Below are 27795 nucleotides of genomic sequence, written 5' to 3' on the forward strand. Positions count from 1 at the left end.
TTAAAGTCCAAGATTTTTACTTTGTTGTCAATGTTATGAAAGTGAACGGAATCAAGGCTGCAGTAAATGGAAGAGAATTGTCACTCCGGCTCCTTACAAATGTGTTCTACACCCGCTGTGTAAGGTAGTGGGCCTGGGGATGGAGCATGAGCTTTCTAATGGAGGAGATGGGTAGGACTTCTTGTTGGCAGAGCAGCAAAGAGACACCCAATGCCCTGGAGTAAAAATGGGAAGAGTTAGAAGAGCCTGAGGAAACAGGACAGCCAAGGCCATTGGTGGGGCAGAGTGTTTGGAACAAAGCCTTCTGGCATCACTTAAGACTACTTGTTTGTCTCGGGGGAAAAAGCCATCTGTAGGCTAACTAAGGACAAGAAACAATGTATTTGGGTGATGGAAACAATGTATTTAGATGATGGATAGCTCTCTGAGTAGATGGGAAGCCAGACTTGAAAAGTACAGAAAATGGGAGAGTTCTGGGATATAGAAAGCCAGACCTGCCAGAGAGCAGTGCTGGGGAGAGTTGGTCCTTTGGGTGTTTCTGGGGCTTTCTTTCCCTGACACTGGGCTTCTTATTTCCAGCCCAAGAAGAGACAACTTGATTGTCCTAGCTGCAATCACATAACCCCCGAGGGATCAATAAAGGACACTGGGTGACAGTCACATTATAAGTATACCTAGAAGTGAAAGGTTTCCCAACTAGAAATTCAAGTTGTGGAATGGTGGACTAGTATACTCACTATGCAGTCTCCTATGGTGAGTGAGCTATAGAGAATGAAGGTGCGATGTCATTACAACCTGTGCTTGTCAGACTTCATCAATGCCAGTCTGGGTTAAATGCTAGGAGAAGAGATGAACGAGGCTGGGAAGGAAGGAATCGAGCCCAGGTTGTGGTCACAGATTCTTTGATCATCCATCCCACCTTCTAGAAGAGAAAGGTCTCTTAGCAGAAGGAAGGCAAAGGTCAAGAGAGAGGATTCATGAGGCCTGAGAATGCAACTGCCAACAGATCCTCACTGGCGTTTGGTGAAGGAGTGGAGGGCAGAAAGGGGAAAAGCCTTGCTTGCAGCTAGAACCATGGCTCTGTCCCCAAGCCATTCAGAATCTTAGACCAACTGCATCTCAAAGTACTTGGCCGAGACACTGTCAGAGCCAGATCATGCAAGTTGGGAATGTTGGAAACTCAGGAAGGACCCAGGCCTAAGACACACAGACCGATAGTTCCATTCGAGGGACTGAGCATGGATGATTCCAGAAGTCTTCTCTCTGGACTCCTGGGTGAGTATATGGGGCCATGTGCTGGCTCAGCAGACAGACAGGAGCAGGAGGAGCAGGGATAGGAAGAGAATGCAGGAAGTTAAGTGCAAGGGTTGGAGCGATTACTACAGCATCCTGCTCTTGCAGAGAATCCAAATCCGCCTATGCCAACTTGTCATAAGTTGGAGTCATGACAGAGGAGGGAGCCTCAGTTGAGAAAATGGCTCCATAAGAGCAGGCTATAGGCAAGCCTGTAGGGTGTTTTTTTTTAACTAGTGGTTGATGAAGGGTGTGTGTGTGTGTGTGTGTGTGTGTGTGTGTGGTTAGGGGAAGCCACTGTGAGTGGTGCCACCCCATGGGCAGATGGCCCTGGCTTCTACGACAAAAGAGGCTGAGCTTGCTGTAAGGACAAGGCAGTCAAGAGAACTCCTCCATGACCTCTGCATCAGCTCCTGCCTCCAGTTGCCTGCCATATTTGAGTTCCAATATTGACTCCCTTCAGTGAAAAACAGTAATGTAGAAGCATAAGCCAGTCAAACCCTTTCCCCCCTCCCAAGTCGCTTTTGGTCACAGTGTTTCATCACAACGATATTAACCCTAAGACAGATTCCCAGAATCTACGACTTCAGTCATTTTTCTGTGACTCTAGTTCCAGGGGATTTAACGACCTCATCTGACATCTGAGGGTGCCAGAGTTCACACCCATACACTCCCCCTCCCTTCCCCCAACACAAAATAAATAAATCTCCTTTTGAAAAGTAAGCTAAATGTGGTTGTAAATTCCCCAAACTCAAACCAAGGCACTTGGGAAGCTGGGGCAGGGGGATTGACATGAGTTCCAAGCCAGCCTGGCCTACATAGTAAGTACTGGATGGCTCCTGTTTAACAAAACAGTAGGGCGAAGGGTGTGGTTTATTGGTAACACACTTGCCTTGTAAGCCCGAGGACCTGAATTTGATCCCCAGCAGAAAAAGAGTTGGGCACGATGATAAAGACACACATACTTGTAATCCCAGCATTGGAAAGGTAGAGACAGGAGCTTGGGGTTTGGTGGTCAACCAGGGTAGCCTACTTGGGTATGCTCCAGGTCAGAAAGAGAGAGAGACCCTGTCTCTAAAGATTAATGAGGTTGTACTCTGGCCTCTGCAACATGAACACCTACCTGTAAGCATACATACATACATACATACATATATATGTAAACACACATAATACACATACATCCATACACACACAATATACACACATACACACACATAATATACAAACACACATAATACACATACATACATACATATACATAATACACATACATATATACATACATATATGTACTAACATCAATGAAGAGTACAGAAGAGGAAGGAAGGAACTTTAAAGTGAGCATAGAGAGTAGGTACATGGACACTGAGGGACCGGATCTCTGTGAAAGAGGAATGGGGACAGCCATTTGCCAGCTGGGAGATGCTGGGGTAAGAAGAGCCTATTGGGACCTAGAATTATCTATCTGAAAAAAAATATGGGGCTAATGTGGGCACCTTTTTCTGCAGGCCATTGCGAGGTTTCCCTGAGGGACGATCAGTAAAGCTAAACGTAAGAATTGTAAGCACATCAAGCATTGTAACCAACAGACCGAAAGACGGGGTGCATGGGCGAGCGGCTGGAGAATGCATGGGCGGATGAATGAGCTGATGGACAGAAAAATAACTCAAGACGAGGGAGAAAGGATAAGGAGCAGAGAGCAGAGGGTGCACTCAGGTGCCTGGTCCTGGGGTTGCTGTCTGGCCCACAGACGGGGACTTCCCCCTGGCCAGGCCAGCCTGCTTGGCTTCAGCAGGGAGATAAGATGCTCGGGGTTGCTTTTCATCTCCTGGGCCTCCCACCCCTCCGCCGCCAACCCCTCTTGGCAATAGGGACCTTCAAAGTCCCTGCTGGCTCCAGATCTGTAGATAATCGTTTACTGAAATTCTACCCTGGAAAGGAGGTTGATAAACTCCAGATGGGGTGTGAGGTCTTCAGACTCACTTTCTCTGTCCAGATAGCACCAGAGGACCAGATTCACCCTATTAGGAAACATTCTTCATTGTGAGGAGTAGGGGGTCACAGGAGCACATGATTTGAAGTCAGACCAGCTTAGATGCCAATATCTGGCTTTATTCATAATTTGGCAGAATATACTGTGTTCCGGGATGCCTGATGCCTTCATTCTGGGAGGCGCTGACATGAAAGACCTAGATAGGCTGAGGAAGGGTCAGACCTTTGCTCTCACAGAGGGTCTGGTGGATGAGTCAGACTGCCCCAGGAGGTGGCCCGGGAGGCATCTCATGGCATCTCAGGGTGGAGACCGACTGAGGTCCTATGCAAGTCTTAAGAGACTGCCTTAGGGCCCTGCCTTTGAGTCGGTCAGGCCTAAATTTGAAGTCAGTTCTTTGAATCACTGGGTGTAAGACACCTGGAGAGTTTACCTGAATTGTCTGAGCCTCTCTGTCCTCTGGGAAAAGATACCGATAGTCCCCACCTCACTTGAAATTGCAAAGGGTAGGGGGAGACAGCAGAGGGATGTGCACTGGGGTAGAAAAGGCCACTAAGGGAGATGTCCTCTTCTTGTTGCCCAGTGTATATTATGGTCACACATGGTGAAGAAACTGAGCAGTCAGATCCACTCAAGGCATGGCGAGGGAGAAGCACCCTTCTGTGACATTCAGGAAGGAGCAATGACTAGGGACCCTCTCACGCACTCATTGATTTTCAGAGTCAGTCGCCTCCCATCCACTAAAACCTCCCTTTAGCTAATCTTAGCTTTGGATCCTAAGCAGTCCAGAGTCCGGCTTCTGGGAGTGAAGTATGGCTGAGGCTGGTGTGTGGATGTTCCCCGAGCAGCAGATCTGGGCATGCCCTGCAAAGGGAGAAGGGTCAGGGATGGGCTGGGGGCCCCCACGGGAGAGGCCTTTGGCTTAGCATGATCCTCCTGTGCCTTATTTATTCTCTGGGCCTTTCATAAACCCATTATGTAAATCCACCTAGGTTTAAGATCCAAACCCTACCGGCTGCTAAGAGGATTTAGGGTACTTTAAGATTAAAACCAGGAGCAAAACAAGAACTTTAAAGAGAGCAGCTCCCTGATCAATCTCCTAAGGAGAAAAAGGCAATCGAAACTACGAAAATCAGAGAGATACCGGATGCGCCTATCAGATCGAAAGAGATGAGAAGCCTGATAACGCCCTGGGCTGGTGACTTTGTAGAGAATCGGGCGTATTTTGCCTCAGATTGAGGAAAGAAAACACATGGCCAGCCCTCTTGGAAAGCTATTAGGTTGCGGTCGCTGAACTGAAAATGGGTTTTCCTTTTAGCTCAGCAATTCCAGTAAGGCGTCCTTCAGTTATATTTGCAAGAACGGCAAAGACATTATTAACGCGAGTATTATTTGCATAATCATATTGGGAACACTATAGAAGTTAATACACATACAGGGACTGAATACATTGCTCTATAGCTATATGAGGAAATCGGGAACAGACCTAGCACAAAACAGAATGTACGGTGCGCGCCTCTGGGTGTGAAAACAAACACATTGTGTTTGTGCAAATTAATCAGAACCATCCTTTTTTGGGAGGGGACCTGAATGTCTGAAGCTCTGCCGGCAAGAGGAAGGCTTACCTGTAGCAACAGGTACGCTATACTTTTAAAACAGTTTGGTTTCCTGGCGCCCCCCCCCATTTGCTTGCATGGATTATTAAATAAACAATTATTCACATCCTCCAAGTAAAAATAAGAAAATATCACTAATCATAAACAGCCCTAAATGCCAAACTCCGACAACGCATCTGAAAACTCACCACAGACTAATTGACCTTAGCACTTGCTTTACTAGAGCCCTGGCGCGAACATGCGATGCTTGCAATGCTTCGCGTCAGAGAAGCTGTGGAGTGAATGGCTCCTGGCAGTAGCCTTGACCAGGGTTCCACTTGTGCAATGTATTTTTCTGTCGCCATCTAACGCAAGGGCGCAATGGCAAACCAGTTGTGCCACATATTTTTCATTTTCCAGCATCAGAAAGTGCTTAGTCGACCGAGAAAACATGTCTCCTGAAACAACATGATTTTAGCAGTTTCCTCTTTGCTCTCTGGATTGTCCCTAGGAACCTGAAGTGTCATGTTGAGCAGCATATTTATTCCACACAGGCCTGCATGTAGGTGACACTTCACCCTCCCCTGGGTACATGGTGTTAGCCTCAGAACCGTCCACGGACAGCCAGAAGCTGTTTACAGTCAGCCTCTGAACCCTTCAATGATGTCATTCCTAGGCAACAAGACCCTCCTGCGTCTGTTGCCATGGCAACCATCACACACACCCCCACCCCCAACCTCCCACCTGTGTTACATGGGTTACCTGCATCACCTGAGAGTCATCACCTGCATCACCTACATCACGGCCCGGATAAAAGACAGGGGCCTCGCACAGAGTTCTCTCACTCCCTCACTTCTTTCCCTCACCCCCACTTCCGGGGTGCCTCTGCCAATAAAAGATGTCTTCCGTGAGAACTGTGCTGGGTTGGCGTGATCTGTCATGTGTTAGTTTCACATGGGACAAAGACTGCCATCCTTTTAGGAGGGACAATGGGACAGCTTGGTAGTGGGAGGCTGTGTGAACAAGAGACCATGATTTGAATTCATCCTGAATGAATCTGCCTCTGGCAACAGGGTGGTTCGACTGGGTGGCGTGGACACAGAGCTAATGACAGTAAATGGGATTAGGTCTCTGCAATTAACCTGTGAGTTTACTAATCTTTACTCATATGCAATTAGAGGACTCCAGTTTTTTTTGCTGCTCGGTGGGTAGAACATTTGCATGCCTTAGTTTCTGGTACCGCTGACCAGGGTATATTATTTTATGTTACTCTTTGTTGTTGTTTGAGACAGAGTTTCTTGGTGTACAGCTGGCTGTCTTTGAATGCACTTTGGAGACCAGGCTGGCCTCCAACTCACAGAGACCGACCTGCCTCTGCCTACCAAGTGCTGGGATTAAGGTATGCGTCACCACTGCCCGGCTATTTTATGTTACTCTTATCCTAAAATGGGGGAACACACTATGAAGGGAATAAAGAACGATGCTAAATGGCAGGGGTGTATGATATTACATTGGAAGTGCTCTATTTTATTAGCACAACTGCTTTTATGTGTACAGTATCTCAAGGGTTAATCAGAGGCCTACAGGTCCTAGAACACAGCAGCTGCATTGAAGGCACTCGATAAGGGTTTCTCTCTGTCCCTTGAAGAATTGAAAGGGATGAGTTACTCTAGGCCAATCGCACTTACTTTCCTGTCTCGATGGATACAGTACCTCTCCATTCAGTTAGCACAGCAATTCTTCCACCGGAGTGGATTAGGGAATAACCTCTTGGAAGAGAGTATGTTAGCTCCCTGTGCATGGTAGCCACGCCTGATTGCATGCAACAATGGGGACTTGCCCTCTGCAGACTGCTGACACCGTCTTCCAGTTCTTGGCCTGGAACAGACAGATCAGCCCATGTCTCATTGGTGGACCTGGATTTTCTGTTCAGGTACCATGGGTTCCATACTTTTGTGTCTTTGGAAAGTCATTCTGTGCTAAGGAGTGTTTTTCTGCAAGGAACAGCAAATCAAACTCAAGGTGAAACAGAATAGTTTTAGGCATAGTTTATTTAGGGACAAATGGTGACTGTAAATGTAACTGAAATGGAGTTTCCCATTTTTTATTGCAATAAACGTCCCTTTATATAATTAAAATGGTCTTTTGGGGGTGGCTTACGGTGATTCACTGTGTCAGAGGCTCCTGAGTCATTTCTTGATCTGGGCTCGAGGTTCCCATGGCTCCGAAGTCTCCCAAGTCTCTCTGGGCATCCATCCTAACTTGAAGAACTGTTGCTTCCTCTGGAGAGGATCCTAGGTGAATTTCTCCTCATCTGGTTTCTGTCAGACGTATCCTGTCCTCTGAGACATTTTTGTCGGCTGTGATCGGCTTTCTGCAATATTGGTAGGCTTTCTCCTTCAATCATGTTGGGTGCCAGATGTAAATGTAATGTTTATTCACCAGATGTAATTGTCATCTGGATGCTTACTGGTGCATAAGCTCACCCTTTCTAGTTCTTTCTGAATTCTGGGGCTCATTCAACTCAGCTGATCTGACTCAAACTCTTCTCCAAGCTAACTGACTCAAACTGGCTCCTCACTGAACTTCTCTCTTTGGAAAAACTGTCTCTGTATTCCACAAACTGAACTGCACCAATCATATTGCACAAGCTGAACAGAACTGCACAAACTCAACTCAACTACATTGCCTGAACTCAAGTGAGGTGCACTCACTGAACTGTCCTTCACTCCTGACTCACTATGTACTGTTCTTAAGTTGCCTCTCTTTCCTGGCTGTTCTCATGAGAGCTGGGCATATCCTATCTCTGACTCATTCTGTCAAATCTTCCTCTGACTCACCACTTTGTCTGCCCCTCAATTGGATGTCACTTTCAAACATGGCTGCTTTGTTTTACAAACTGTTTACCATAATTGTTTGGGATTAGAGGTGTGTTCTAAGGGCATGTCTGCATTCCAGCCAGAGGGATAAAAGTTGTGTCATTCCAGCTAGATTACACCTAGAAGGTCATGTGATCCCTTGCCAGAGCAGCCATGTTGCTGAATTAAAATTCCTCTACACCGTCTCCTTCCTTTAAGCTAAAAATTTGTGCACAGTTTTACTTTTACAACAGAACCAATTATTAATCCCATAAATTTAGCAGATCAAACGTCCTTATGAGGATCCTTGATGTGATGGTCCTTCATCAGTGCTGTCTTGATCATCTGTCCTTTAGCAAATGTCCAATTCAGCATCAGAGTTTGCCGGCCTGCCAGTCTGAAGAATGATCTGTCCTTTTCCAGCCAGTTTGTTGATATTGTCTTAACATCCAAAATGAAAGTCAGGGAATGTGTTATGTTGGGGAAGAGGTTTTGTCTATATTTCCATGGGTGATAAGAGTCTATGTGTTCCATCAAAATTAATAAAGATCTGATCTGAATAAGAGAAGCTCTCATATGAAAGGCATGATGCAAAGAAAGAAGAGATGTAGAAAAAGAGCAATGCAGACAAAGCAGAAAGCGCACCCCCCAATCCCTAACCTCTCTGCTGCCCATGGGGACAGCTAAACATACTGGCTGAAAAATGACCTTATCTCCCACAGTCAAAACAATGGACATTTTGACATCTAGGATTTTGAACCATTGATTGTCTAATTAGATAGGAATTAAGGTCAATATTGGCAGTAGCTCTTATCCATTCATTCACCAGTACTGATGGAGCTTTTAAAGATCTAAGAACTCTTTAAAACTCTGCATTTGCATTTTTGAAAGCTAAAGTTTCAGTTAGTACCATGTCTTAGTTAGGGTTTTATTGCTGTGAAGAGACACCATGACCAAGGCAACTCTTATAAAAGAAAACATTTAGTTGGGGCTGGCTTATAGTTTCAGAGGCTCAATCCATTATCATCATGGCAGGAAGTAAGAAGACATGGTGCTGGAAGAACTAATCGTTCTACATCTTGATCTGAAGGCAGCCAGGAGAAGACTACCTTCTGCAGGCAACCAGGAAAGGACTCTCCTCCACACTGCATGAGCTTAAGCATAGAACCGCAAAGCCCACATCCACAGTGATGCAGTTCTTTCAACAAGGCCACACCTACTCCTCTCCTAATAGTACCACTGCCCATGGGCCAAACATATACCAACCACCACATACCTGTTTTACATCTGGATTATATTGGATTATATAAACAGGATATATATAAACAGGATAATATTGTCCTGTTTATAGTGGACATTAGTTTATGTAAGAAGTCAGTAAAGGCCTCTCTGGGGCTTTGCATAATCTTTGTGAATGATATAGACCTTTCCCCTTGTTCTCTACCTTATTCCAAGTTCTTAAAGCTAACAAAGTACATTGTATAATAATAGAGCAATCAAATTGCATCTGCTGTCTTAAATCAGCAAATTGACCTTCACCTAACAATTGGTCTTTCACGATATTAGCACCTTTAGACCTATTACAGTTTTCCATAATTGCAGCTTCTTCTTGCCACCATGTCAGTCATTATAATTGAGAACTAGCTTCCAGTAAAGCTGCTGCTAAATCTTAGATAGATCTATAATATCTGTCTAACATCAGGTGAGTACATTCCATAAGTTACTGTTGGTTCTTTAAAATGTTTAAGATCTTGTATTTTAACAGGATTCCAGGATAGTTGTTCATTTTTTTTTGAATTGTCACCGCATTTGTTCCCGGGGAATCCTCTCTTCGATTTCATTAAGAGTGGTGCCATAGGCTCAGTGGACTGTCTATCATGTGCCGTAATTCCTCTATGTCCCATAGATTCATAATAAAGCTAGAAGCCTCTCATCTCAGAGGCTTACTGCTCAATAAGCTTACCCTTTCTAGTTCTTTCTCAACTCAGGCTGGCTGGTTCAACAGCTCTGGCCCAAACTCCTCTCCAGGCTGACTAATTCAATCTGGCTTCTCTCGGCTTCTTGTTGAATTACTCTGCTGGGCCTCAAACTAACTCTGACAATTTGTTCTAATCTTCTGGCTTCTTCTTATTCTCTAGATTCAGCTGCCTCTGCACAAATCATGGATGAACTCCTGGCTATTCTTTTGAGAGTTCGGCATATCCTACCTCTGACTCATTCTGTCAAATCTTTCTCTGATTTGACACTTTGCCCCTCAATTGGATGTCACTTTCAAACATGGCTACTTCCTTCTACAAACTTTACCTTCACTGTTTGGGATTAAAGGTTTGTACTAAGGGCTTGTCTGTAACCCAGCAAGAGGGATTAGAGGTGTATCATTCCAGCCAGACCACACAGACCTAGAAGGTCTTTGGATATTATTCTTTGTCAGAGTAGCTATGTTGCTGGATTAAAATTCCTCTATAAGTGAAACCAGCAAACTCAAGTCCTTCCATATTTCTTTTCTACAATGCTTAGTGATGATTTTACCCTAATAACTAAATGTCTGGTGCAGAGCTTAAGTTGCAGCTAAACATGAAAGCAACCTAGGATGAAAGGAAGAGAATGCTATTTTGTTAGCTTCTTTTTAGGAACAGAAAGTTCTTAAGAAATTGCTCTGTAGACGACCACAGTCATAGTAACCAGAATCAGGTCACACGCTCACTCTCAACCTGCTCATAGCAACAGGATGAGTTATGTTTGAACCATTGAGGCTAAACCTACAGACTGATAAAGCCAATGGTGTCTGCTATATCATCATACTGATAAACTAAGATGCTCATGGGTTGGGGATATCTCAGTGGTACAGCACTTGCCTAAAGTAAACAGGCATTGGTTTGATTCCAAAGCACCATAAAAGAGAAAAAGAGATGTTTTCCCACGATTCCAATATCTTTCACACCTTTGTATAATTCTCTCTCCTTGAGCATGGTTGTGACTTTTTCTGAACTCATAACCAGTGGTGGTGGAATACCCCTCCCCTCCTGTGACTCTGTGACTGTGTTACAGTACACCGTCCTCCATCTTGCTAGCCAGGCCCCTCTAGGACATTGCTGGCTCAATGACAGAAGCAGCCAAAAGTTTCCTCTGGCAGCATAGGACATCTTCAATCTTGCACCTAGGAATCCTGGGACCTCCAGTCTTTGCACCATGAACAAATGAAATGAGGAGTTCTGCCAACAGCCCAAGTGAATTTGCAAGCTGATATTCCAACTTTCTGTCTCTAGATGAGACTGTACTTTTCCTAATACCTTGATAGGAGAGAATGCTACCAAGTGGTATCTGTATATCTGACCCACCAGAAACTAAGAAAATACATGTGTGTTGTTTCGATTTGTCAAATCCATGGTCGTTTTTTGCATAATCACAGAAAGCTAATAGTCTTTCTTGTTTTAATGAAGTCGCAAATAGTTTATTATTTTCTTAACAGTTAAGGATACAGAATGCCTTTCCCTAGATAAGTGTTGACTGCAGCTTGGGAGGAAGGGCATTTCCAAAGGCATGGGTGACATTGGGTTCTGAGTCCTTAAAGGTGGGGGGACATTGAAAATAGAAAACACTGACAGAATGTGAGCTTCCAGGAGCTCTGGGAATGAGGAGGGCAAGGCAGGGGAAGCACCCAGAGAATAGTGAAAAAGTGTGTAGTGCAGGGCTAGCCTTTGCTTATGTGCTCCTTTAGACCCCAAAGGCACAGATTTTCATATGAATATCAATTGATTCATCAACCTAAACTCCATTTGACTTCTGGGTGAGCCCATGAGGCAGGTTCTAGAGAACCAAGGTTTCCAGAGTCTCCTCTCTTCCATAGGGCTTAGTGGGATATATTGGTTTGTCATGGCTGTGGTAAGAAGGCATGTGGTAAGAAGTTACTACCACAACAAGTGGCCTAAACAACAAGTTTTATTATTTCCCAGCTTTGGAGGCCACCTTCTACATGGGTTACCCCAACATTTGCCTTTATCTGAGCATGAAATTAAATTCTCCCTGTGGGTATGTCTATCCCGGAATTTCCTCTCTCTTGGACAGGTTAGAGGATTTAACAAGTAAAGTCTCTTGCCATGAGAGCCTAGCGACCTGAGTTCAAACTTCGGGAAGGGTAGAAGGAGAGAGCCAACCGCACAAAGCTGTCTGCTGATCTCTACATGTGTGCTGTGGCACATGTATGTACCCTCTCCCTCTCACACACACAAACACACCCACACAAGTAGTGATTGCCAAATTAATAAAAACAAATTTCTGTTTCTAATTAGGGTATCATATTAGATTAGGTATCTACTCTACTCTAGGATCGCCATTTTGGAAACTAATGACACCTACAAACTAGGTCACATTCTGAAGTTCTAAGCATGAGAACTTCCCATAAGAATTTGGTGGAAAACTCAGCTCAATCCGTAGTTTGGCTAGTTTGGGCATGGATCTGTGGTAGACCTAGCTTTTTCTTTATTGGCTGTGAGACTGTGATTGAACGTAAGTTTAACTTTATTTGAAGAGGTTGGTAGATCCCCAACTAACACCACTGTTTGAAGCAACTTCCTCGACTTTGCCCGAGTTGCTTGAAGAAACTTCCCGAAACTATTCTACAGAATATCCTATTAGTCACTATACACACATATAATTAAACAGCAACTTCGGAAAGAAGGGACTGATTTTGTCTTGCAGCCTCAGACAGGGATACAGCCCGTCAAAGCTGAGAAGGCATGACCACTTGAGAGTGAGGTTGTCCTGGTAGACAGGAAACAAAAAGATAGCAGGAAGTGGGGCCAGGCTATAAACTCTCAGAGCCTGCCCCTAGTGACATACTTCCTCCAGTAAGGTTCCCACCTCCTAAATGTTCCTCTACCTTCCCAAAGGGTGCTACCAACTGGGGGCCAAATGTTCAAAGACATGAGATATGAGGGGCGTTTTTTTCACTCAGACAACAGTGTCCTCTGCTCACTTCCCAGGGAATGCTCAGTCTTATTTCATGGCTCTGCAATGCCACTGTTGAACTACAATTTGTCTTATCCGTACGGTAGCAGGGGAAAGACCTTTGAAATCTACGCCTTCTAGTGGAGAAAAGAATCTTGCCGAGTAAGCCAACACTGGTAGGCCAGCTTCCCTGGAGAAAAAGTTGGATGCGCTGCCATTCCTGGGTGGATTTCCAAGGCCTGTAGCCTCAGAGAGGAAGAGCCTGTGGGCGGTTCCCTAATCTTTTGCCTAGAGACCAAACCAACCCAGCAGGTCTAATTGATGGCAATTAATAGTTCACATGTTCTTCAAACAGCCGTCTTGTTTAAGTGCTCCAACTGACTCATTTCCCTCTATGACAACATAGGTTACAAAGTGAAATTTCAATAGACAGGGCTTGTTAAATGTCAGCAGTGCAATCAGGCTGTGAGAGAACCAGAGGGAGTGTCCTCACTGGGTGAGCAGCACCCTCTTGTCTCTACAAAAGACAGGACTCACAGCTTGCTTCCCGTCTCCTTTCTTTCTTAGCCCTTCGGTCTCTTTCTGCCTTTGGCCTGGTCTAGATACTAGAATGGTCTACTGATGTTTGAGCTAGAACAAATGTGACATGCTTTTTTTTTGAAGCCCACCTGTTCAAATACATTCCGCCCGGAGAATATCAAAATTCCAAGGCTGTCTTGTAATCGCTGGAGTTAGGGGTTTCGCTGTGAATGCTGCTCTCCCAAGGACTAATCTTATCAATAGATTGGCCGCTGAATCGGCTTTTCAGGACTCCAGCTTTGTCAGTTTAGTCTTTATTTCTCTCACTGGAGCAGAGACGCTTTCCTGGGGGGGAAAACAACTTTTGCGGTATCATGGTGCAGATCTAAAATAAAGGCAGAAAAGGGGCCAATGGGAAAGCGACTGATTATCCAACAGAAAACGAGAAGAAAAAACCGAACAACTGTGAAGAAAGAGAAGCAGATAGCAACCCCAGAACTGTTGAGTTTTGTTTCAAACGCTTTCAAGTTTTGATCACAAGCTTTCTGTTAAGACAGCCCAGATCCTGAATCTGGAGGGCTGCCACTCCAAGTCAGCTACACATATAACATTACAAATTACTTCACTAGCCAGTATGTACTGTCACATGACATGATCAGCAGTCTCCAGGGTCACGTGTCCTTGGCAAGCAATAGAAAGTAGATTGTGGAGGCCAGTTCAGATGCCCACCTACTGCAGCCTCTCCGCTTCTGGCTTCTTGTACAGATGTATGGCAGGGGAGACATGACTTCCTCCCTGAGACGTTTTCAACCAGGGCTGTTGTGGGTTGGTCTTGTGTAGCATATATTCAGATGGTGATTTTTGTGCCCAGACATCTGGATGCAGCATGGCCAAGCATCTCTGGTCCCAGTGTTATGTACAAATTGTTTTCCAGCTTCTCTGATTGGTTAACAAAGAACAGACTTGGACCATGACTAAGCAGGAGAGGACAGTAGACATGGGATATCAGATCTTAGTGAAAGGGTCCCAAGTAGAGAAAGAGAAGACAAGTGTGGAAAGACCATGTGGACACCAGGAGGATTCACCATGAGGTCACGATGAGAGAGCAGCCTCGAGGACACACACGGAGCAGAGTGAGCCAAGGTGAGACTGAGATGTCCAGTCATGAGGCATTTATCTGTGTACTAATTGCCGTAGAGGGTTAGACCATAGAGGGTTAGAATACCTAAGGACCTGTCCAGCGTAGTGCCAGGAGCTTGTTAATAAAAATACCAGGTCACCATGTCTTTTATTTGGGAGCTATATGCACTAAGTGGGTGTAAAAATTGCAGTTATTTGGAAAAAAAGGAATGTTAAGAAAACTTATCCCCACCCCCACCCCAATACTTCTATCCAGGCACTCCTTCTTGCTGTCAGCTGGAAAGAGACATATTGGCAACTGTATTCTTATGTGGTAACTTTGAGTTAGTCCCAGGCTTGAACTCTAGCCCTGCCTCTCCTAAAGGTGTGGTCTAACACAGAGAGCATCATCTCCCCGTTTCTCCTTCTGTACCTTCACACTCCAGATCCATGGGTCACCAATGGACCAAAATTACTGAGAAAGCAGTAACATTTGTCCTGAATAGAGAGATGGCTTTTTCTCCCCATCACTGCCTAAATGGTAGAGTCTAACAGCTTTTCCCAAGTCACCCTCATTGCATTAGTTATGGAAAGTCATCCAGACACGATCTGAAGTACACAGGAGCCCACGATGGGTTTCGTCTGAAGGATATGCTAATTTAAAAATGAGAAGTATTTATAGAGGTCCTGGGACCAGTCCCTTGCTTGTAGATGTCAACCAGTGTCAGGACTCGTGAACCTAACTCAAGGACTGGGAGAAGAAAGTGGAATGATGAGTAGAAGGATCTCTGTGTGGTACCCAGACAGGCTTGGTAAACACTGATTCCCGTCCTTACATCAGCAGAGGATGCAATGAGGCCAGGAGTGCAGTAGCTGCATACTGCTGCAGATGCTGTCAACTGCACCGCCCACTAGTGCACCTAAAGATTCTGTGTGGCTACAATGTCTCTCAGGGATTGTACTAGAAGTTCAGATTCTATGCCTGGAAAAATTAAATTTAGCAGACGTGGCTCTGTGGCATTTCTGTATCTTGACTTGTGTCATGGGATTCGGAGAGTGGCATGAGAAACATTTGAAGAAACCTCTGCTCGTGTCTTCCTAGGGGGATTTATGTCATGGGGTTAGGGCTAAGGTGCACCATCTCTTGATGATAAAATGAAAGCAATTTATTATAGGCAGAGCAATACCCAAGTTAGGAACCCCACACTTACAAGGTCAGATGAGAGCTGTGATATGGGGTGGGGCTGGCAGAGGCCAATAAACAACCAAAGTTCTTAAGAGCTGTTGCCCGCTCTTGTGTGCAGCAGCCATGGTGGACAGTGGCCCCAGTTTCACAAGGTTTCCTTTTTAAAAAGAAATCTAAAATGTAAAAACTAACAACCTATCTTCTTCCTTACTCTTAAGAGATAGTTTACAAGTGGTTTTATTTCCTTGTTTGTGTGTGTCTGTGTGTTTGTGTGTGTAGTGCTAGAGATTAAATCCTTGGCCAAGAGTTTTTCAGGTACTTTCTCTAGCACGGTGCTATGCCCTTCAGCCCTATTTACAACTAATTGCAAAACATCTACAGGCCTGAGTGGCCCACGGGCTGACAACTGACCATGTTGTGACTAATGCCATCTTCTAAGTTGACCTATGAAGAATATTTCCAAGGTGGTCTTAGAGTCCAGTTTGGCTCTACAATCATGAGTGTCCATGTGTGTCCACTCCAAGTTGCAGGGACACAGACCAAACTCTGCCTCAGGAAGCCCCTACATGGCTTCTTCCAGTTAGAGCTCCCCAGGCTGTTTGGGCCACACTCCCAGACCCGGCTGGAGGACTGGCAGAAGACTTCCCAGGAGGAGGGACAGTCTCACAGGAGTTCACTCCTCTCCTGCTGCCACCTTCTCCTTTGATGTCTTGACGGTTCAGCTCTGGCACACATGAGGCTGTGGCACCAGGTCCCCCGCCCAGCGGCCTTACACCAGAACAGCTCTTGGCAGGGGGTTCCAGGGACATCAAAGGCATACAATTGCCCTGGAATAGCTTTACCAAGGTGCCTTGTGAGTATGAACAGCGACTACAGGGAGAAGGAAGATCAAAGTGGGAGCAGCTTTGAAACAGGGAAGGGCCATCTGGGCTTGTTCTGGGTGACGAGAGGCTGTGATCCTGAGCCTGGCCACAGGTACCCGGTCAGAATCAGAGCCATGTGCCTCTCAGCCTGATCCCTTCTTGGTACAGTCTGGGCATGACCTCAAGGCCTCTAAGGCTGTCTGTCTCACCAAGGCTGCCTTGTTCTTGGCTTCTGGGATCTCTGTAGATGTTGCCCAACATCTGAGGGCAGAGGGTGGCTGCCTTGCCTGGAAGAAACGCTTGAGTGAAGGGCAGACAGGCTGATAAATCTCCTCCCCTTTGGGAGGTGCCAAGCAGCACCCCAAAGTGAAGTAAGTGTTCTGTGTGCTAACAGCTAGTTCTGAGGCCTCATGACCACACCAATAGCCATAGCCGCGTGTAAAATCTGACTGGTGGGCACTGGGATTGTCACTTAACAAGTCACTTCCCAGGCTGCAGCTGGCTCCTCACTGCTTCAGATGCTGTTCCTGTCTTTTTCAGAAAGGGCTGATATTGTTTGTCTTGTTTCTTCAAAGCAGACACAAGTCACGGAGCAGAACCAGGGGTCTAATAACCCGCACAGGGAAGCTGTCTGCTGAGTGGCGTGTTGGTCGCTGTCAGCAGAATCCAGAGACCCTGCACTAAGCAACTAGATTAAGAAGAGGAGCCTGCGAGGGCTCCCGCCCCTGCTTTTAAATATGACTACATGGCTTGTTTATAAAAGCGTTAGGTACCCAGGGAGAATACTTATATTTAAAATGAAAGGGCACCGGTATCCAATATCAAATCCAAGAAATAGACAATGACAGAACATCCTGTTCATGATGGCAGCTACCCTGCACCAAGGCTTCCGGTGTCAGAGTATCCAGGGACACTTGACTTCAGCATCTTTTTTTCCAACATGCCTTTCCTATTGTGATGGCCCATATTTTCTAAAGAACCCCCAACATTCTGCTCCCCACTGTGCACACAATGGGAATGCTGAGATTATTTAGCTCTCTGTGGAGTTGCTTCTCACTTCTAATCTCTCCTGTAACAAAATGACTAGAAATTAATTCATGTATGCCAGTCGGGTTATAGCTGCTGCCTTCTTATATGACTTTGACTGAACACGTGCAAACTTTCCTCCGTAACACTGGAAGGAAGGGATGACGGTGCCCATTTTAGAGACGAAGAAAAGAAAACCTAGAAGAACAACTATTTCCCTTGAATCAAGTATCTGGTCTTGCACAACCACTCATAAGGTAGGTGATTATCGGACCCAATTGCTGCCCTTCCAGTAGATAATCAAGCTACAATCAGCTGAATCCTGCCCTCTTGCTGTCTCTAGTCCAGTCAGGGATCTTATATATGTTGTGAGGGCTCTTGTCTAAATGCACACTGGGCCAAATGCTTTGAAGGGGAAGATCTGAGTAGTGTTAAGAAGGAATATTAGGTGGGCTGAATTGAGGCCATGGAGTCAGGAGAGGCCTGGTAGAGGCAGTGTTCAAGTGAGAGGGGGAGGAGCTATGGGGACGGGATGTCCCAGGTAGAGAGAGCAGGGTACACCAAGTCCCAGAGTGGGGAAATCTCTGCTCACTGTGCTAAAATGTTGGGTACCAAATCACTGTGGCTGTGATTTAAACCGAGTGGCAGGTGACTGGTGAGATGTGGGAGGTCCCCAGGGGTCACGGAAAGGGATTGCAGATTTGTCCGGAGTGCGGTGGGAAGACACAGGACCTGGGAGAGAAACCTTAGCTGTTTTGTGAGAGCCTTCAGGATGCCCTAGGGAAGCCCAGGATGAACCCGAATCTAGACTCTAGCTGGGTTTTCATTTTTTAGATAAGAATAATTGTGATGATTCTGAAAATGAACACTCATCAAACCTCTTTGCCAGTCATCCTGTTCCTGTCTGGGGTTTTGCATATGCTGCCTATTTTAATCTTCATAGCAACCATTTGCAATAAAACTCCATCACTATCTCCCTCTTTTATAAGTGAGTAAATTGAGACCAAAAGAGATTAAGGAACTTGCCTAAAATCATCCAACTAATTATCTATGATACATACGATATCTTGAGCTGTAAAACTCACCTCAGTAAATTTAAGGATCTGAATCATGCAAACTCTATTTTCTGGCCGAGGTGGAACTAAATGAGAACTTAATGTTAAGCTGTCATGGATACCTAGAAACTAAAGCAGCAAACGGATCAAAGAATAATAATAGGAGAGACTGGAAAAATATTACGTTCTGAGAGGCAAAGTGTGTGACCTGTCAAAGTGTGGAGGATGTGGCTTAAATCATGTTTGTAGCTTTAAGATGTTTTTGTTGTGTCTGAAATCAGCGACCGACATTTCAAATTAAGGAAATAGGAAGAGAGAGAGGGGGGGGAGGGAGAAGGAGAGAGAAGGAGAAGGAGAAGGAGGAGGAGGAGGAAGAGGAGGAGGAGGAGGAGAGAGAAGGAGAAGAAGGAGAAGAAGGAGAAGGAGAAGGAGAAGGAGAAGGAGAAGGAGAAGGAGAAGGAGAAGGAGAAGGAGAAGGAGAAGGAGAAGGAGAAGGAGAAGGAGAAGGAGAAGAAGAAGAAGAAGAAGAAGAAGAAGAAGAAGAAGAAGAAGAAGAAGAAGAAGAAGAAGAAGAAGGGGAAGAAGAAACAACACAGGGAAGAACATAGGAGCGGAACCAAAGGCCAATGACACAGAAAACAGAGGGGCAACAGGGAAAACCAGGAATACCTGTATCTGTTCTCTACAAATAACTGAAAAAGACTGACAAACTTCTAAATAGATGGATTTAAACTAAAATAATAAAAAAGTGACTCCTCAAGTTAGAAACAGGAAAGCAACCACTGCAGATCCTCCTGATGTTGGAAGGGTCATGATAACCAAGCATGAAGAGATTGGATAGAGTGAAGGAAGTGGGCAAACGTCGTGAAAACGAAGCTTGCCAAGACTAGCACGAGAAACAATATCTAAGTCACCTCCGTGCCAGTTAAATCTGCTCGTCAGGTTTTCAGAAGCCTAAGAAGAAAACACCACATGTAAATGATTTTGCCGGGAAAATTCTACCAGATACTCCATGCACAAGCAACACCAGCATTCCACAAATACCTTCAAAACAGAGAAGGAGGTATCATTGCCCAACTGAAAGATTTACTTTTGAAAAATAGAATCTTAGCCAAGCTGTGCACACACACCTTTAATCTCTGCACCTTGGAGGCAGAGGCAGGTGGATCTCTGTAAGTTTGAGGCCATCCTGGGGGTAGTGGTGTATTACTTTTAAACTACTAAAGAGCACCCCCCAGAAACCCAAAGTATAAGAAAGAATCAGTAACTGACTATATATATGTGTATATATATATGCATATGCATATGTGTATGTGTGTATGTGTATGTGTGTATAAGACTTTCTCTGTGAGATCTAGAACAAAGTGAGGTGCCTGCTTTCCCCACCGCTTTTCAGCATGTGGGAGCCTGAAGTTGAAAGCCTTCACCATCATCTAGAATCAGCCAGCCTAAAGCCTACATAGGCACAGACCAACACAGGAAGACAAACACTGTACCAAACCTTCAGAGTCTTGTGGATAGATCTATAATTACTCCCAGGCAAGAACTGGGGGTTATTGGTGGTGGTGGTAACAAACAAACAAAACTTAACCAGGATCCAAGCAGGAAGAGAACTCCATATAAGCCTGGACATGCCCTTAACCCTGCCTCCTGCACAATGCCCAGTGCACCAGAATGAAGGCTGTAAATGGCGGTTAGGGGATAGGTAGAGTGTAGGGCTGAGGCACTCCTAAAGAAAGCAGAGTCCAATATAGAAATTCCTTCCAGCCAAGAGAACTCATGGATTCAACCTGTTTTAATGATCAGGACTTAACACCCTCTTTCCCCTGCAAAACCAGCAAGAGAGAACAGAAGAGGCGTGGAGAGCCACATTCATGCCAACAGAGGAAAACTGCTGACTGAAATAGTTTCTATTTTATTTCTTTTTTTTTTTAAACCTACAGTTCTGGATCTTAATTATGTACTTGTTTTGTTTTTAGCATGTATAAGGTCTAGTACCGATATATTCTTGGAGCCATCTTTTTTTTTTTTTTTTTTTTTTTACAGTTCCTATAACATTTTCTGTGTGTTTTTTTTTCCCACCTTTAAATCATATACTTTCCCCACTGTACTGGCTAATTTTCTGTCAACAAGACACAAGCTAGAGTCTATCTGAGAGGAGGGAACCTCAACTGAGAATCTGTCTCTCGAAGATTGGGCTATAGACAAGCCTTAGGGCATATTCTTAATTAATGATTGACATGGGAGGTCTTAGTCCCTTGTGAGTGGTTCCTTCTCTGGGCTGGTGGTTCTGGGTTCTAGAAGAAAGCAGATTGAGCAAGCCATGAGGAGCAAGCCAGTAAGCAGCACCCCTCCATGGCGCCTTTATCAGCTCCTGCCTCCAGGTTCCTGACTGAGTTCCTGCTTTGGCTTTCCTGAGTTGAATGTGACTTGGGATATGTAAGTGAAACAAGTCCTTTCCTTTCCACATTGCTTTCGGTCATGACGTTTCATCACAGTAATAGTAACCCTAACTAAGACATTTCCTGTTCGGACTCCTCCATTTCCTTTTTCCTGTTTCCTTCTCTTCTTTGTTTTTAATTATTAATACCTGGGATCCTGAAAGACTATGACTTACATTTTACCCAGCGATACCCTCATGCCTCTGTCTACATCTCACTGGTCCACAAGGGAAGCACATAGATGTCTTTTACTGCATGGTGGCACAGAGATTGCTATCAAATCATTGTCTCTGTCGCTGAAGCCAGCTTCTGTCCTAAACAGTAGTGGCTAAGACAAACCTAAGTGACCACAACTCACCAGTTGACATAAAATAAAACAAGCAAGCAAAAAGGCCAAAAGGCCAAATGAAAGCCATGGACATCCCAACAGATGAACAAAGACATCAAAGAGTGGGAAAAACGCCAAACATACTGCGAAGTGGAAACTTGTGGTTTCTTTGAAAAAATCAGTTAATGTCAACTGATGTTTTGCAGTGGCAAACAGGTGAAAGGATTTTTTTTCTAAAGCAGACATGTGAAATGATGTGTGCCGCTTAGAAGAATTATAAATATGACAACCACAGACTGTGGAAGCTAGAGCATTGCTCCGCCTCCCTATTCTTCGCTGATGACACACATGTATTGGTGTGCCTTACATTGCTTTGCTGAGCTTCGCTGGTCATGACTTGATAAAGAGAAGCTCAGCAAAGAACTTCTCATGAGGTTCCTGTGGCTGCTTGTCGCTTCTGAGGAACCGTGCCAGTTGGTGAGCCTCTCAGTGTCTTTTGGATTGAACTGCAGTTGCAGATTCATGTGTGGTGTCTGCAGAGTGCACTGGTCTGTAGCTGCTGATTTGTGTTTGGTGTTTGCTAGGGGACTGGACTGAGAACAACAAAGATTGGAATTTCCCCGAAGAACTATTTCTAAATAGTTCCACTTCCCCTATATCCTAATAACCTTTCTTTCCTAATACCTCTGATGGGTGGTGGGCCAGAGGAAAGGTTAAGCCCCTATTAAAGTAGGTTGAGAGAAATTTATGCCTACAATACTGTTTTATATTTGATGTTTGTATTAACTCGTGATCTTGGGAATATACAAGAAAGGAAAGGTTTTGACTTTACATCGGTACCTGTTTGTGTGTCGAGTTGATAAAGAGTCCATTGTGCTATATAGTTTTATGTCAACATGACACAAGCTTAAAATTATCTGAGAGAAGGAAATCTCAATTAAGAAAAATCTCCATAAGACCCAGTTATAGACATGTCTTTAGAGCATCTTTAAAATTAGTGGATGACCGGCTGGAGAGATGGCTCAGTGGTTAAGAGCACTGACTGCTCTTCTGGAAGTCTTGAGTTCAATTCCCAGCAATTACATGGTGGCTCACAACCATCTGTAATCGGATCCAATGCCCCCTTCTGGTGTGTCTGAAGATAGAAACAGTGTACTCACATATAAAATAAATAAACCTTTAAAAATGTAGAATTAAAAAATAGTGATTGACATGAGAGAGTCAAGCCTTGGGCGGGTGGTTCTGACTTGTGTAAGAAACAGGCTGAGCAAGCCATGAGGAGCAAGCCAGGAAGCAGCACCCCTCCATGGCCTCTGCATCAACTCCTGCCTCCAGGTTCCTGCCCTGATTGAGTTCTTGCACTCACTGCTTTTAATGATGAACTGTTTTTCATATGAGACTGTGAGTAAAATAAACCCTTTCCTTCCCATGATGCCTTTGGTCATATTGTTTCATGACAGGAATGGCAACCCTACATTTTACATTTTATGAGAGGACAGACAGATACATTTTATGAGAGGAATTGATGACCAAAGAAGAACTAGCAAAAGGCCCATTATTCTCAACACAGTAAATCAGTAAACTTCTATAATCAGTAGAAGAAGAGAAGAACAGTACTCCGACCATCTAGAAAAACAATGAACAAAATCATACGGAGTGGCAAACTCCTCTCAATAACAGCCTTAAATTAAAATAGCATCAAGTCAGCAATAAAAAGGCACAGACAAGCTAACTGCTTAAAAACCCAGGGCTAATAAGATGGCTTAGTGTTCAAAGATGATTGCTGTGCAAGCCGAAAGACCCAAGTTCCATCCCCGAGATACACACAGAGGAGGAAAGAGTACAGTCAGTTATCCTCTGACTTCTACACAGGCACTGTGCCACGAGTTCGCTCTTTCTGTCTCCCTCATGACAAAGTGAGAAAGCCACTCAAGATTCAACCGTGCGTTGTCTCTAAGAGACACGACACTGGCAATGACACCGCAGTCTGAGAGTCAGGAGCTGAAGGTCAATCTACCTTGAGGGTAGACAGTAAAAACAAACGGACATACTTGTGACTCATAAAGCAGACATCAATCCAACATTTGTCAGGAGGGATACAGATGGTCTTTACATATTAATAAATGGGACAATTTATCCAGAAGATTTTATAGGTATAAATGCATTGATTAAAAAATTGTGAGAGGCCCTGCTAGAGCCTTACAAATACAAAGGCAGATGCTCGCAGCCAACCATTGGACTGAGTTGGGGTCCCCGATAGAGGAATTAGAGAAGGAACTGAAGGAGCTGAAGGGGTTTGCAACCCCATAGGAAGAACAATATCAACCAACCAGACCCCCAGAGCTTCCAGGGACTAAGCCACCAACTAAGGAGTACACACGACTCCAGCTGCATATGTAGCAGAGGATGGCCTTGTCAGGCATCAATGAAAGGAGAGGTCCTTGGTCCTATGAAGGATCAATAGATGCCCCAGTGTAGAGGAATGGATGGCAGGGAGGTGGGAATGGGTGGGTGGGAGAACACCCTCATAGAAGCAGGGGGAGGGAGGATGTGATAGAGTGTTTCCGGGAGAGAGGGAAACTGGGAAAGGGGATAACATTTGAAATGTAAATAAAGAAAATATGAGAATCAAAGGAATGACTGATTTACTTCAAGGTCTTAGGAAAACAAGAAGAAATTGACAACATTCTAGAAGGTTTTCTAGTAAAAACCAGTAGATTGAGTCTAGTTATATCAAATATCAAAAGCAGCATTTCCTTGCCACCAAGAGAAGCTTGAAGGAGGACACGATGCTAGAAGGTGGTAGAGATGAGATTTGAATCCAGTGCTGTGTCAAACATCTTTAGATTCCTCTGGTAAACACAAGCTAAAGAGATGAAATAATTCATTCGCTCTGAGGACAGATTTTACCGTGTTAAGGCCAGCTTGGGCCGTAGGATCTGGATGTAATTAAGAGGAAGCTCTGCCCTTGGGCAGCTCATGGTTTAATAAAGAGTCTGGGGGCTCTCCTGACAGGCAACCTCCAGGAAGGAGGGCAGGTGTGAATGTGTTTGCTCCAGAGCAATGGAAGCACAGAGCTAAGCAGGATCGGAGGGAGAAAGGGGCGATTGCTTATGGAGATGTAACTAACTCGGGAAGTGGCCTTTAAAATGAGTTGGAAATAAAGAGAGAAGGTAACAGAATTAATGTTTTGGGGTGCTGTTAACAAGAGACCCTAACAACAAGCAAGTGACCCGGCCTTGCGCTTCTCAGGATGAAGATTCGGGATCCCTGCTTCTTGTAAATATGGCCCATTCTGCTGTGGTCCAGTGCTCTGTATTTCCAGAAGGATATGCCTGGGAGCCTCTTCACAGAAAGATCCAAGGCACAGAGGGGAGACTTTAGGCTAGAAACCAGACAGTGGGTGTCTAACAGACGGCGATCCAATTCCAGACTGAGTTAAATGTCACAGCAATTGGAAAACTTCCGGATGATTTTAGCACTTCCAGTGCCTGGAAATACTGAGCACTTGGACTGCAAGGCCCAGCCAGCCCCAGGCCAAAATGCCTATTTTGCTAGAGCAACAGGACACACTAGAATGGTGACATTCTAAGAAGGCGAAAAGGACAGTAGATGATATAAATATTAGTCAACAAAAAGGCGCTGAGTCATCACAGCGAGACTGGAGAAAGTAGAGAGGGGAAGGGACAGAATGACAGGGAAGAATTGCAGTTCTGCAAGGTCATCCCAAGGAGGAGACCTCAAAGGTTCCTGTAAAATGTGGGGAGGGGGACAAGGAGTGAAGTCTGTGAGTATGGGGGACAGAGGGGGAGGGGAGGAGGGAGCTGCCTAGCAGGCACAGGATGCAGCCAGTGTGAGTGCCCTCATGTTTTACAGGTGAGGGGGCTAAATTCCAAGCAGCGTGGCTTAAGGCAACCACAGTTGTTTATTTTGCTTTTGAGTCTGCTGTTTGGGCTGGACTTCAGGGGAATTGCTAGTCTCTGTTCAGCCTATGGTCAGCAGAGGTGACTCATGGGAAGGGTCTTTGGGAAGCCTGTCCCAAGGTCAGCTGCATGTGGCTATGATGTAACAGTGTGTCTTCATGGTTGTTTACATTTCCTTCCACTGTGGGCAGTCGGTAATTGTATGTGTGTTTGGGTGAATGGCATAACAATAGGTTTTTATATATTTTATGTAGTAATTGGTTAAATGGACTGTACTTACATGTTTTATACTTGCATAAAGTAAGATACTTTTTTCTTAATTTGTTGAGTATTTTTAGACCATACAAGTCCAACTGTTTTTGTCAGATTGTCACAAATCTCCAAACGCGTCTGTCAGTGGGCTTGTGAGGTCAGGGGTCAACTGCAGTGCCAAGCACCTGGCTTCGGACTGTTGCCTAGGGCCATAGAATAGTAATGGGCTAAGGCCCTTTCTTCTCTCCACAGCCATTTCCCTAAGTGTGGCTCTATCCTACAGAATAACAGAAGGTAAAAGAAAAGCAGATACCAGGCATGTCCCTTTCTGAGTCTAGCCTTGGATGCTCAAGTATTTTGTATTAAATGTTGCGTGGTCCCTGGGTAAAGCATGAGCCGTGTCGTCTCACCCCACTTCAAGGGAGGTGTGGTTCTTCTTACTTGTTCTAATGTGTCTTGTCTGAAGTGCTGTTAATGGAGGCTTTTGTCTCCTTTCGCCTAAGATGAAGAAGAAGATGTGAAGTTAGACCCCTACCACCAGGCCAAGCATTGATGGGTGCTTTCATCTGTTTTCCTGTAAACTTCTACCTTTAGCCGATATCTGCTGCAAGTTTACAAAGAGAACTCTCTGGACACTGCCCCCATCCCATAGCAGGAGCAGCTTCTCCGTAAACCTCAGCCCAGTTACCACACCTGCAGGTAGGCCAGTCTCAGCAGCTCAGCTCTGATAAGGCATCAGCCCCGGGGGGAATGATCCTGCTGTCCCTTTTAAAAACTCACTCTAAGCAAGCCTCAGAGAATCAGATCACTGGGAAGACAACTGGAACTCCTGGAATCCAACATTAAAAACTGTAAAGTGGTTCCCCGGTGTCTGGAGACTCTTTCAAAAGACAGTGGAGCCAGGTGTGCTTGCGTTGTCACCTTTGATCCCAGACATCTGGAGGCAGAGGCAGGTGGGTCTCTGTGAGTTTGAAGCCAGCCGGGTCTGTCGACATAGACAATTTGAGGCCAGCTGGGGATATGTAATGAGATTTTTGTCTCAAAACAAGACAAAACGACCAAAAACAAAAGACTACAGAGCCGAAAGCATTTCTTAAGGAGAAAAACAAACAAACACAATGATGAAAACCCCAACAACTAGGGAGGGGCACACAAGTAATCCACCTAGAACAAGATGTTGCAGGCAGAGCACCGCGAAAAGTACTTAACACACAGGGGCATGCTGGAAGGGTGTTTGAAATCAGTGATATCTCATAGCCATAATACACTGACACAAATGGAGATCAAAGGAGTCCACAAGGTCTCATTTCTCAAAGCAAGAGCATCAGACCCTTGAAAAGATGACACAGTAAAAGTCCAACTGGACTTTGAATGTACACATCAGCTCTGCACAGCACACTTGCTGCCCAGAGCGAGCAGAGCAGACAGCAAGAGCCAGATCTGGAAGCAGCAACCCTAATTCTGTTTGGGTAAATTTGCCAAGCATAATAGGTTATGAGCCTGTATGGGTGTTCCCGAGTAATTAAGCTTAATTGTTTGTGAAAATCAGAGGATCCATCAGCTACAAGCCCAATTAATTAAATGCAGGCACACAAGTCACATTGGGGAAGGAAGGAGGAGGGCTGGGTTCGTTGCAGAATTCAACTGATGTTATTTTATTTAATTTCAAAAAGCCACAGGGAGAGTGCCACGTACCTAGTAACATGACTTCTGAGAGACAGCCTACCAGGTTACGTTACGGTACGGATTGCATATCAGCACTTTCAGGACTCTGCCAGGGCAGAGCAGGAAAGAGGATGAGTCTTCGCTGCACAGTTGGGGAGGGGAGTCAGGGAGAATTTTTGCCTAAATGATTTGAAGCATCAGGTGGATTCAAGTTTAAGGAGACCCTAGTGATAACTTCCTTTACTGTGGAGAACTCTGTTAGGTGGGATGCAGAAAAATGCACCCCCCCCAAAAAAAGATAAGCTTCCTCACACTTTCCACCATTTGTGGACCTATTACAACTTTCTCAGTACTCCAGTGTCTTTATGTTTATTTTCTGGTTTTCCTTTAAATCGGTGAACTGTTATCCTGGTGTGTGCTCTCTCCTACCGCTGCCACCATTTCAGGGGTTTTCTCACCACTTGTCAAGGCCTCCTTCGTGGAAGACCACGAAATGGGGCATTCATTTAAACAAACCATGGACGATAAAATCCCACTGACTCCCATTTGGCAGTTTTAAAATGCCTCCTACCCTTTTCCTATGCACCCTAACTTCCTTGAAGATACCCCAGAGTTAGGACTCACTAGGTCAGTGATTTTAGGTATACCTTCACTTCAAAGGTCATCTTATTCACAACTGAAACTCAAGTCGGTTCTGAATTTCCCTTCAGAGACCGGGTAGAGACTGCCCTG

This window comes from Mus musculus, chromosome 13 (genome assembly GCF_000001635.26).
Source record: "Mus musculus strain C57BL/6J chromosome 13, GRCm38.p6 C57BL/6J".
Lineage (NCBI taxonomy): Eukaryota > Metazoa > Chordata > Mammalia > Rodentia > Muridae > Mus > Mus musculus.